Source organism: Oryctolagus cuniculus, chromosome 5 (genome assembly GCF_051225735.1).
Source record: "Oryctolagus cuniculus isolate XC-2025 breed Fujian yellow rabbit chromosome 5, ASM5122573v1, whole genome shotgun sequence".
Taxonomy (NCBI): Eukaryota; Metazoa; Chordata; class Mammalia; order Lagomorpha; family Leporidae; genus Oryctolagus; species Oryctolagus cuniculus.
This window is the reverse complement of record NC_142871.1, coordinates 11,346,226-11,358,218: the sequence shown is the minus strand read 5'-3', so window position 1 is coordinate 11,358,218 and position 11,993 is coordinate 11,346,226.

The following is an 11,993-nucleotide window of genomic DNA, read 5'->3' as shown; positions in this document are numbered from 1 at the left end:
CTAGCAACCTATGAATACAAGTATACAGAAAGAAAACAAAAAACATTAAAATAAATTAAAAAGGGGAAATTGAAAGAAACACTTTGAAAAGCTATCAAATACAAAAGCAGCTATAATAAGATTCTTCATAAAGATCAAGTGTCTTATTATTCAGTATGATGAGTGCTACGCAAAATGTAATGGTAGGTTTTACCAAAGTCAAACATGTAACTTAGTAATTCTCTACGTGCATAGCTGTTTTTTGAGTTGGCACAATAATTTTTCCACAACTTGGAGAGTAGCTCAGGGCCACAGTATCATTAGTATTGTGACTTCCAGGCTGACGATGCAGAGTCCAGAATGCTCAGATGTGACCAGAGACTACTTCAACGCCATTGCTTCCAGCAGAGTTAATGAAATTAAGTTTCTGACATGACTGCAGCATTTTATTAAAACATTTTCCACTTTTTATCTGACAATCTACCAGATAAACAGATCATTCAACATAAGCAAATTTTGTTCTTAAACTTGCTGGCTCCAAGTCTGCCCACACTACTAGTTTTCAGCCATGTTGCAAATAACACCAAAATGGCCAGCTCAACTCCTGGTCAGTTCAGTAAAACACCCAATTCTCTGTCCTGACGCTGCAGTTGTTGAACCAAATCGACCTAACCCACTGTTCCATGTGGCTTCACGTGCGTTCAGCGTTAGTGCCTCAAAAGCACGTCAGGTGCTGCGATTAAAATCTATCCCAGTGTGGGTGTTTGGCACCATGGTTAAGACGCAACTTAAGATGCCTGTATCACAATGCTTGGGTCTGCTCCTGAGTCCAGCTTCCTGATGGTGTGCCACCCAGGAGGCAGCACCTTAAGTACTTGGATCCCTGCCACCCACGTGGGAGACCTGGATGGAGTTTCCAGTTCCTGGCTTCAGCCTGGCTCAGCCCCAACCATTGCAAGCATTTGGGGAGTGAACCAGCAGATGGAAGAGCTCTCTCGCAGCACCTGACGTGCTTTTGAGGCACTAACGCTGAACGCACGTGAAGATGGAATTGCAGTATATTTAAGAAGAGCCGGCAGGGCCAGACCAGGTCATTGAGAGTGGAGAATGAGAGAAAGAAGGTGCAATGGAACATGTCTGTGCAGACTTGGACAACAACCTGCTCATGAGTGGGAGGTAAGGGAAGCCTAATACTGATCCTTTTCCCATCCTGTCTCTACAACTGTGTACAACAACAACTCTCAAAATTTTTAGTTTCAAACTCTTAAACCTTATTGAGGCCCCCAAAGAATTTTTATTCAAGTACATTAAATCAATAGATATTGAATATATTAGAAATGTAAGCTGAGAATTTTTAGCTATTTATTTCTTCATTTTAAAAAACAGCAATAAATCCATTAAGTATTTTCATAAACAACATAATTGTATGAAAAGTAGCTATTTTCTAGAGCAAAAGTGGTGACAAGAATGGCATTGTATAATAGCTTTGCAAATATCTTTACTTTCTGGATAAATTTTCATTTCTGCTTCTGTATTTAACCTGCAGAAATATTTATTTTGGTTGATATAAATAAAGAAAATGTGGTCCTGACAAAGATTTGTAGTTGGAAAAGGGCAGAGTATGTCATAGCCTTCTCACTATTGGCCCAAACTCAACAAGCAGTAATTTCTTGAGGATTAGTGATGCTATGGAATCTCAAGTCATCTTGATGAACTTCTCCCTACGTGGTTATATTAAAATCCATTCATCTGTTCTTCACTTTGAATAGATCTTTTATTGAAGCACTGATTCTTTGGAAAACATTGGTTCATTAATTTATGCAAATCTTCCAATTATTGATATACCTAACATAATAGCCAAAAACCCCACGTGCATTAATATCACCACCAATCTCCCCAAAAATATATTTAAGCACTGGAAGCTGTCATGCTCATAGTCGTGGCAACAAGTTTTTCAAAATTCTAATTTGTGCTTGAAAGCTCAGATTTTATCATTGGCAGCAAATACTGTCAGTTGTTTTCCTAAAAGTGACAGGCTCCCTTCATTCATCTTTATAAGGAAACGTCTGCCAAATACCCAAGCCTGAATAACCAGTTTGTTTGTTAGACATCTTCAAGTTAAAAAAAAAAATAGTGTTCCATGAAAAAAAAAAAATACCTAGTTCTGCTCACAACTCGATCATGCAAATGCCTTCCCCTGAGACAACTGTGCTGTGTGGCAAAAGCAGTTCACGTCTCCTTCTCCCTTTTTCACCCAGAGCATTAAAAAGATGTGCACTCAAGGGCTAAGGTTTAACACAATTAATAATTTTTACTGCTGTATCAAGGACGTTCTTAGGTGAAACTGGCATTGCTTTCTGCTTAGGTTTTTTTTTTTTTTTTTTTTTTTTTTAATCTTTGACTCTGAGTGCTTGGTGGTAAGGAATACCCTGAATATTAGCACAGTTTGGGGCCATGGCCTTGATTCATGCTAAGGCTCCAGTAATTTTGTCCCATCACTGCTTTTGAGCCATCAGGATGAATGTTAATATGGTGAAAAAGGCAAATGACATCAACTGTTCTGATAAAAACCACTTTGCTCCCACCAATTACTCTGCCCCGCCCCAACTTCAATGGTTGTAAGGGAATCCCACTTTGAAAACCAACACATTCAGCACAAATTTACATAGACAAAATCTATAGACGAACATAAAAGGATTTACATGCACAGGTTTTGCTTTCCTCTCAACGCCCCATGATGCATGTGCAAGAGAGAGTGTCAACCTCCAGAGCACGCTATGAAGAGCAATCATTCATTTGACAGGGCCTGGGCACATCCATCTAAGTACTTTCTTGCATAACAGGGGTGTAACAAAGGTGAAAAGATAGGCATCCCAGAGGCAAAGACCAGGGGTCAGTTTTGGAGCGCCACGGGCCTAGGTACAGGTGAAACCCCATGCTGTGCTGAAGCCCACAAAGGGAGGTGGAATGTGAGAATTATCAGAATGCGCTGGGTTTAGGTAAGGAAGCCTCTTGGAAGCCAAATTGTGAAGGGGAGCAAAGGATGAATAGAGAAGAGGAAAGGCCCTTCCCACAGGAATTACTGTGGAAGCAGAGACACAACCTCTCATAGCAGAAAGGAGGAAGGTCATGTTTAAGAACACCAGCTTGGGGTGTGCATTTGGCACGGTGGATAAGATGCTGCTTGGGATGCCTGCATCGCCTATGGGAGTGTCTGGGTTCGAGTCCCAGCTGTGCGTCCAATTCCAGCTTCCTGCTAATATGCACCCTTGGAAGCAGCAGGTGATGGTGCACATACTTAGGACTGTGACACCCACATGGGCATCTGGGTTGAGTTCCAGCCTCCTGGATTTGGCCTGGCCCAGCCCCAGCTATTGTGGGCATTTGAAGTTAACCAACAGATGAAGTCTCTGTGTGTGTGTGTGTGTGTGTGTGTGTGTCCATATGTCTGTCTCTGTATCTCTCTACCTTTCAAATAAGTAACAATGTTAACATGCACATTTCAGAATGAACCCCAACTTGGAGAGCCACTGAAGCTTGAATTTGGGTCCTCCCACTTTTTGTTGTGCAGACTTCTGACTTTGAATGTGTAATATTTCTTTCCTATGCCTCAGTTTTCCCAGCCATCAAATTGGTATAAAGACAGTGCCTGTTTCATAAGATGCTCACAAGGATTAATATGACGATGGATGTAAAATACTTCACGGAATGTCTTACCCCAGGAGAAGCTTTCAATGGATGTTTGCAAGTAGCAATAGTTGCAGCAAGCAGTGGAGGAGGAGGAGGAAAAGTAGAGCAGGATTTGACAATGTGTGGAGGAGAGACAGCAACCAAGGGAACAGCTGAGTGGAATGATAGAGGGCAGAGAACCCCGACAGGTAGTGCAGGTGGGGAGCCACTGAAGGAGAATTTTGAATGCTTTGAGAGGTTGGCTTAAGCATGATGTAGGAGGAGTTGCTCAGAGATCCTGGCCAGGCCAGTGATGCAATTAAAAATAAAATTCACAGACATACACACACACACACACACACACACGCTTCAAAAAACTTACACTGAGCCAGGAGACAACAGCGGAGGGTGACAGGCAAGGCCCAGAGACAAGCACCTCAACGGGAGGCTTTTGCTGAAGGCAAAAGGTTTAAAAAAAAGTGTCAAATGAAAGAGAGTTCACAAATAAGGGAACCGAGACAAGAGAGGAGAAATGGCCCTGGTGCGTGGTGCGGCACTGTCTATCCATGGCCAGCTCACCCCTCCAGCTGCCCGGTTCTGTTCAGTGTTCCCCCTTCAATGCGTGGATAAACTTCTAGGCCAAATCCAAGAGAAACACAAGCGAAGGGAGTTGGGGTTTAGCCTGGCAGTTAAGACACCTGCGTCCCACACAGAAGGGCGTGGGTTCAATTCCTGGCTCTGGCTCCTGACGCCAGCTTCTTGCCGATGCCGACCCTAGGAGGCAGCAGTGATGCCTCCCCTAACTGGCCTGCTACCACCCAGTGGGGAGACTTGGATTGACGTCTCAGCTCCTGGCTCCACCCCAAGCCCAGCTGTCACCAGCGTTTGCGAAGTGAAACAGCACGTGGGAGCACTCGCTCTTGTTCTTGCTCTCTCCATCACAAATAAATATTCTTTTACTCTGTCCCATGTCAGTTGCCCAAGCCTGTAAAGTAGTGCTTCTCAGCTTGTTCTTGTATAAAGAAGAAACAAAAAGCCAAACTCTCCTCATTTGAGATAGAAGCTTAAACCCAAAACACACAAACACCAGCTGTTTATGACCTTTAAACAGCTTCAAGATTTTCCCAACATTGTTCGGTTCAACTCAGTCCCCTTAGCAAGGCAAACAACACTTGCCACGGCCCCTGACCACTCACAGGCATCATGGCTTGAGACTCCCAGTGAACCCACTTTCTCAGCAGCCTCGAAACCGATTTCAAGTAACTCAAGGTAAAGGCGTGTATATGTGAGGCGGGGTGGGCAGGGTGCAGAACGGGAGGGAGTAATTATTGCACGTGCCACTGATAACCCAAGGAGGAATCTGAAATTGAACCTCAACCTCATTGCAGTTTTCCAAGCACGACGTCTCTTCCACCTCTGGGCCTCAGACTGGAAGATGCAGCGATGCACAACCCCCCCCCCTCCCGCACAGGGAGCCCCCCCAGACTTCGTCTTGCTCTCCCTTCACCTATCTGCTCCCCAATCTGGACCTCGCCCCGCCCCTTCCTCACACACGAGGGAGCCCTCCTTGTTTTCCTTCTCCAACAGACCTGCGTGCCTCTCTCTACAGGGACTCTGACGTCTAAGAACGGTCCCCAGCCTCACTGGTGGGCATGTCAGGAACACAGATGCTCGGGTCCTGCTCCAGACCTCCTAATCTGTATGTTAACCAGGCTCCAGGGCAATCCTTCACATGCTACAATTTGGGAAGCATTATGTTACAGGGTTGGGCAACCCACCTGGGATAACTGCTGGTGACATTTCAGCCTCCTGGAAGACTGGCACTACTTGTTTCTAGCTTAGGTCCTCACAGAGGGCTGCTACATAATAGGTGTTCAATAAACTTGCTGGCTACGTGAAGGAACAGTGAATGAACATGCTGAATATGATTTAGAAATATTCCTAAGCCAGGAATCAAATAGTGATCCTTTAGAGAATTCATTTAGCTAAAAATGAGTGACAGAAAAACATGTATATATTGATATAATAATTTATTGACAATAAATTCATTTAAAGTACTTACTTTTAAATATCTACTAATTTATAATAGCCACAACTGTGTATTGAGAACTCCTCTTTAGTCTTGCAGAGAAATTAAAATATTTCAATAGTCAGGAAATATGTGTGCTTTAGAAATAAAACCATCAAATGCATATATATATATATATGTGGAGAGAGAGAGAGAGAGAGAAAGTTAGGGCTTAGATGTTGACCAATGAATCTTTATGACAATTATTGACTGTATAAAGCTCCCTCTTGATTAATATGCAGCAGAATCTGCACATCTAGATTTTTTTCGATCAGTGCTGTCATTTAGGTCCCCCCCCTTTATATTTTCAACAAACAGACGGCAGGGAGAGCAGTTTGTCATTTTTAAGACATGAGGATTAGGCTCTGACTAATTGGAAGATTTGCCCATTATTTAAATGAAAGTTGTGTGCAGTTTCATCATCCGTGTGGGTCTAGAAAGGCAGTGGACTGGCCCATCAATTTGCTTAGAAAAGAATAAACGAATGAGGAGACTGGCAATGTGCTCTCGTGGGAGCTCTCTCGCGGTATTGTTTCTCCAGGATTAATTACCCACGTGAAAATACTTCACTAGCTGCACGATCATCTGCCCTGCTCCAAGCTCCCCCTTCAGCTGCCCCCTGGCCTTCCTCTGCCTACACGTGTATCCCCTGATGTCAGCAAGGGCTGTCTGATGTGTTCGCTGTCAACAACACACTAGGAAATCATGGCTCCAGGCAACCAAGAGTTACTTGGACTTGAGGCTGCCCCTGGAGGTGAGCTTAGCTCTCAGGCCCTCTGTGGGAAGGACTCGTTGGCAATCCTGGAAGCCCTGCCATGTTTGGGTCTTGAAAGATAGTGCCAGCACTCGTGCTTGAGCTTTGAGAGATAAGAGGTGTTCAGATGGCCAAGGCCAGAGTGGCAGAAGGTAGAGCGGCAGTGAGGAGGAGATGAGAGTGGGCAGCCCAATCCTATTGGCAGTCAAGAGTCCATGTCCCCATGGGGGCCAGCGCTGTGGCGTGTAGCGGGTAGAGCTGTTAGGTAGGAAGTCAGAAATTGAGATGTGTGTGAGAGAAGGGCCTGAAGATCAGCACCTGCTGTGGAAGCCCCAGAAGCCAGCATCTTGAACTTCAAAGTCCTTCCCAGACCCTGATAACCTCCCAGGTGGCCCCAGCCCTTCCCCCAAGGAAAGCTCCCAGGAGAACTCTCTCTCCTCAGGACCAAAGGGGTTACCTGACCTGATAACATGGGGCAATAAAACCTTCTCAGACACCCTAGGGGAGCTCCCCTACTCTGCCTGGGTGCCAGCAAATCTGGGAAGGAGTTTGCTATTTTTCACCCAACAAACCCTTCTGCCAGGACTCTCCATCCTTTGTCCTGGAGGAGAGGGGGAGGTGGGTAAACACACTCCCTTAAAAACCTAGGGGTCCAAACAGACTGTGCGCTCAGCCCTCTGCTCTCTGCTGAGCCACCCACCTGGCCTGCCCAGGTGTATTCTCTCCATTCAACCATGTAATCTTGCTCTCCCCCAGTCTGAGCAACTGGGCACTGTCTTGTCCCTTCTGTCCTGATGGATGCCCTATCCCCAATAAAACCTTATCACTCCACTCTGTCTCACACCTGAATTCTTTCTTGTGTGAAGACAAGAACCCCATGGCTTCCACGGCCTTCCCTCCAGTAACAGATCCGCCGCCTGCCGTGCCGGCGTCCCATATGGCTGCTGGTTCGAGATTCAGCTGCTCCACTTCCAATCCAGCTCTCTGCTATGGCCTGGGAAAGCAGTGGAAGATGTCCCAAGGCCTTGGGCCCCTGCACCCACGTGGGAGACCTGGAAGAATCTCCTGGCTCCTGGCTTCAGATTGGCGCAGTTCTGGCCAGTGTAGCCATCTGGGGAGTGAACCAGCAGATGGAAGACTTTCTCTCTCTCTCCCTCTCTCTCTCCTTCTCCCTCTCCCTCTCTCTTTGTGTGTAACTGTGACTTTCAAGCAAAATAAATAAATCATTTAAAAAAAAAGAAAAAAAAGGGTCCATGTCCCTTTCCACACCTGTTCACGCGCTGAGAGAAGAGTGCTTTCCAATGACAGAGAAGTGCAGGGCTGGCTTTGCCCAGAGAGCAGGAGGAGGCAGAGGAAACACGCAGTAGAGGGTGAAGCTAAGGGGACTGAGAAAGGGTCCAGTGAGAGTGTCTGCCCACTCAGACAGATGCACAAATTCTCAAATACAGCTTGAGCTCAGAGTTAGACCCAATGCACAGACCCCAGAATGAGTTTACTTACCATTAGATCATACACTACAACACTAACAACAGCCTGTTTGTTTTGCTTTCTAAGCCAAAGTCATCCTCTGGACACCTTACATATTCGCCCTGTAGAAACATCGAGCATGAAGTTTGTCCTCCGGAGGCGTAGGCCAAGGCTTCTCTGCCTCTGAGGGTCCCACATCCACACAGTGGGCATGCTCACTCCCATGCCTCACATCCGGCTACCTCTTATTCAAACCTCAGGACTCAGCTCAGACAGTGCCGCCTTCTGTGGGGGTAGGCATGCACCCCTGAGATTCCCAGCAACCTGGACCCTTCCATTCAAACACTGACCACTCATCCTGCTGAAAGGTGCCCCCTTGTGCACAGCCTCTGCCATCATCAACATCCCCCATTAGGTTGGTTGGTTTGCTACAATGGCTGAACCTTCATGAACACATCATTATCACCGAAGTCCGTATTTTATGTTAGGATTCATTCTTAGCACTGATCATTCTAGGAGTTCTGACTGCACGTGTAGGCATGTAATTCAAAACATTTTTGCACCAAAATAAACTTGTCTAATTCCATTTTCCATCAGCTTTTGGGAGGACCCTCTGATAGTGACCTGATTCCACCCTTGCAGAATCATGAAGGGTGTTTCATGGCCCTAACAGTCCTCTGTGCTCTGCCTATCCACCCCACCTTCCTGCCTAACCCCTAGCAACCACAGGCTTCTTACGCTTTCCATCATTTGGTGTTTTTGAACATCATATCATTCAAAAAATACAGCCTGTCCGCCTTTCACAATACATTGTCTCTTTTCACTTAACGGTGTACACTTAGGGCTCCTCCACGTACTTTCATGGCTTGCTGGCCTGTGTCCTTTCAGTGCTGAGTAATGTTCCACTGGCTGGATGTACCACAGTTTATTTATCAATTCACCTACTAAAAGATATATTGGTTGCTTCCAAGTGTGCACAATTAAGAATAGAGCAGCTATAGAGCAGATTTTTTGAGTGGCCATAAACTTCCAAGTAATTTGGATAAATACCAAGGAGCACAATTGGTGAATCACATGGTAAGATTAAGCTTAGTTTTGTAAGAAGCTGTCAAATTGTCCTCCAAAGTGGCTGTACCATTTTGCACACCCACCAGCAACCAGTGAAAGTTGCTGTTGCTCCACCTCCTTGTCAGCATTTGGTTTTGTCAGGTTCTGGATTTTGGCCATTCTAATAGGCATCTAGTGGTATCTCGTCGTCGTTTCTTTTTTTTTTTTTTCATTTTCGTTTCTCTTTATATACAGAAGATTAGTTTAGCATACACTAAGTAAAGATTTCAACAGTTTGCTCCCACACAGAAACATAAAGTGAAAAATACTGTTTGAGTACTAGTTATAGCATTAAATCTCAATGTACAGCACATTAAGGACAAATATCCTACATGAGGAGTAAGTGCACAGTGACTCCTGTTGTTGACTTAACAAACTGACACTCCTGTTTATGGCATCAGTAATCACCCTAGGCTCTTGTCATGAGCTGCCAAGGCTATGGAAGCCCCCTGAGTTCACTGACTCTGATCATTTTTAGACAAGGCCATGGTCAAAGTGGAAGTTCTCTCCTCCCTTCAGAGAAAGGTACCTCCTTCTTTGATGACCCATTCTTTCCACTGGGATCTCACTCGTGGAGATCTTTCATTTAGGTGTTTTTTTTTTTCCCCCAGAGTGTCTTGGCTTTCCATGCCTGAAATACTCTCATGGGCTTTTCAGCCAGATCCGCATGCCTTAAAGGCTGATTCTGAGGCCAGAGTGCTGTTTAGGACATCTGCCATTCTATTGGTCTGCTGTGTATCTCACTTCCCATGTTGGATCATTCTCTCCCTTTTTTGTTCTATCAGCTAGTATTTGCAGACACTATTCTTGTTTCTGTGACCCCTTTGGTTCTTAGTCCTATCATTACGATCAATTGTAAACAGAAATTGATCACTGGGACTAGTAGATGGCATTGGTACATGCCACCTTGATGGGATTGAATTGGAATCCCCTGGTATGTTTCTAACTCTACCGTTGGAGGTAAGTCAGCTTGAGCATGTCCCAAATTGCACATCTCTTCCCTCTCTTATTCCCACTCTTATATTTAACAGTGATCACTTTTCAGTTAAGTTTCAGCACTTAAGAAGAATTGTGTATTGATTACAGTATTCAACTGTGGGGAGCAATCCGAACTGGACTGAGTTACTGGAATTAAGACTTATTCTATGCATCTGCTCTCCCACAATATGGCGCTGGGAGAGAAGTAAACAGCTTCCGCACAGCTGCCTCCAGTTCAACTAATAAACTGTAGGACTTGCTCCTGATTGGAGAGCAGCGTACTCGGCGTGTGGGCAGCCGAGTTGGGATTGGCGGAGGAGGACTATAAAGGAGGAGAGAGACGGCATGCACCAGGAACATCTATAGGGAACATCTAGGGGGAACATCTGAAGGAACACCTGTGCAGCCCCCCAGAGAGCCGGCCGGCGGTGTGCCGCTCCCCTGCGGAAGTGGGGAATGTGGCCAGGGGGAACTGCCCTTCCACGGAGGTGGAAGGGATAGTAGCCAACCCGGGAAGAACCAGCAGCAAACCCGGGGAGGGCCGAGCAGATGAAAGAACAACGCAGGGTCTTGTGTTGCTCCTCCACGAAGAGGGGGAGCGACATTCAACCAAAAGTATTAAGTAGAACAAACAAAAAAATACTAAGAGGGATAACATATCAAGTTGCTCATCAACAGTCAGGGTGAGGGCTGATCAAGTCCCCGTTTCTCATAGTGTTCATTTCACTTTAACAGGTTTCTTTTTGGTGCTCAGTTAGTTGTCACCTATCAAGGAGAACAAGTGGTATTTGTCCCTTTGGGATTGGCTTATTACACTCAGCATAATGTTTTCCAAATTCCTAACAGGGATCACTTTTCAGTTAAAATTTAAACACCTAAGAATAATTGTGTGTTAATTACAGAGTTCGACCAATGGTACTAGAACAAAAAAAAAAAAAACTAAAATGGATAAAGTATTACATTGTACATCAACCGTCAGGACAAGAGCTGATCAAGTCACTGTTTCTCATAGTGTCCATATTTATTTATTTGAAAGGCAGATCTACAGAGAGGCAGAGGCAGAGGCAGAGAGAGAAAGAGAGAGAGAGAGAGAGGTCTTCCATCTGCTGGTTCACTCCCCAAATGGCCACAAAGGCTGGAGCTGCGCTGATCCGAAGCCAGAGCTAGGAGCTTCCTCTGGGTCTCCCACGCGGGTGCAAGGGCCCAAGTACTTAGGCCATCTTCTACTGCTTTCCCAGGCCATAGCAGAGAACTGGATCAGAATTGGAGCAGCTGGGACTTGAACCGGCACCCATATGAGATGCCAGCACTGCAGGCAATGGCTTTACCCACTATGCCACAGCGCAGGCCCCTCGTTTTAATTTGCAATTTCATAATGACAGACGATGTTAAGAAACTTTTCCAAATGTTTAGTTTCCGTCTGTTTATCTTCTTTCATGAGGTATTCCAGGATTCATCCCAATTTCCATCAGGTTATTCATTTTCTCATTGATGAGTTTTATGAGTTCTTTGTATATTTTGGACAACAGTACTTGATTAGATATGCATTTTGAAAATATTTTTTCCAGTTTATAGTTTGTCTTCTCATCCTTTTGACACTGTATTTTGCAGAATAGAATTTTCAACTTTTAATGAAGCATATTGATGTTTTCTTTAATAGATCTTCCCTTTGGTATCATATCTAAAAAGTTACCCAAAACCACCAACATTGTATTCCTATGTTATTTTCTAGGAATTTAGTTGGGTTTGTAATCAATTTTGAGTTAGTTTTTGTAAAGAATATGAGGTCTATTCTGTATATAGATCTATTTTTTTTGCATGCTGATGTTCAGTGTTTCAGCACTATTTGTTGAAAGAACTGTCTTCCTTTACTGTCTTGCCTTTGCTCCTTGTAAAGTTCAGTTGAATATGAGTCTGTTTATGAGGATCTCTGTTCTGTTGCACTAATCCATTTGTCTATTCTTTTACCAA